Here is a 2,101-nt window from a genome sequence, read left to right as displayed (position 1 = left end):
AACACAAGCACACACGCACATTAACACACACATTAACACACACACGCACACACACACATTAACACACGCACATACACACACATTAACACACGCACACACACACATTAACACACACGCACACTAACACACGCACACACACACTAACACACGCACGCACACACACATTAACACACACACGAATATACACACATTAACACACACACTAATACACACACACATTAACACACGCACGCACGCACACACATTAACACACGCACGCACACACACACATTAACACACACACACACACACATTAACACACACACTAACACACGCACACACATTAACACACACGCAAACACACACATACACTAACACACATTAACACTCGCGCACACACACATTAACACACGCACACAAATACATTAACACACATGCACACTAACACACGCACAAACACACACTAACACACGCACACACTAACACACATTAACACACACACACACCCACGCACACACATTAACACACACGCACACATTAACACACGCACGCACACACACATTAACACACGCACACACACACTAACACACGCACACACATTAACACACGCACACACACATTAACACACGCACACACACACACATTAACACACGCGCACACACACTCACACACGCACGCACACACACATTAACACACACGAATATACACACATTAACAAACACACTAATACACACACATTAACACACGCACCCACGCACACACATTAACACACGCACGCACACACACACATTAACACACGCACGTACACACATTAACCAACACACACATTAACACACACATTAACACACACACATACACACATACACACACACGAATATACACACATTAACACACACTAATACACACACACATTAACGCACATACGCACGCACACACATTAACACACGCACGCACACACATTAACACACACACGCACGCACACACACACACACTAATACACACACATTAACACACACATTAACACACGCACACACACACACATTAACACACACAAACAAATATACACACATTAACACACACACTAATACACACACACATTAACACACGCACGCATGCACTAACACACGCACACACACACATTAACATACGCACGTACACACACACACTAATACACACACACATTAACACACACATTAACACACGCACACACACACATAAACACACGCACACACACATTAACACACGTTCACACACACTAACACACGCACGCACACACACATTAACACACACACGAATACACACACATTAACACACACACACTAATACACACACACATTAACACACGCACGCACACACACAAATTAACACACGCACGCACACACATTAACACACGGGCACACACACACTCACACACATTAACACACACTAACACACACACACTAACACACTAACACACGCACACACACACATTAACAGGCACACACATTATCACACGCACATACACACACATTAACACACACACACATACATTCACACATGCACATACACACACATTAACACACACACACATTAACACACACGCACACACACACTAACACACGCACACACATTAACACACACATTAACACACGCACACACACCCACATCAACACACGCACACACTAACACACATTAATACACGCACGCACACACACACACTAACACACCCACGCACACACATATTAACACACGCACACATTAACACACGCACGCACACACACACATTAACACACACACTAATACACGCACACACACACTAACACACCCACGCACACACATGAACACACGCACACATTAACACACGCACGCACACACACACATTAACACACACACGCACACACACATACACTAACACACATTAACACACGCACACACACACATTAACACACACATTAACACACACGCACACATACACACATTAATACGCACGCATGCACACACACACACTAACACACACACATTAACACACACGCACACACATTAATACGCACGCATGCACACACACACACTAACACACACACACATTAACACACACGCACACACATTCACGCAACTTGTAGACACGTCACGGATGGGGAGGTAC

The sequence above is a fragment of the Lampetra planeri genome, chromosome 58, assembly GCF_965212315.1.
Source record: "Lampetra planeri chromosome 58, kcLamPlan1.2.h2, whole genome shotgun sequence".
Taxonomy (NCBI): Eukaryota; Metazoa; Chordata; class Hyperoartia; order Petromyzontiformes; family Petromyzontidae; genus Lampetra; species Lampetra planeri.
The sequence above is the reverse complement of the archived record's forward strand: the minus strand, read 5'-3'. Positions refer to the sequence as shown.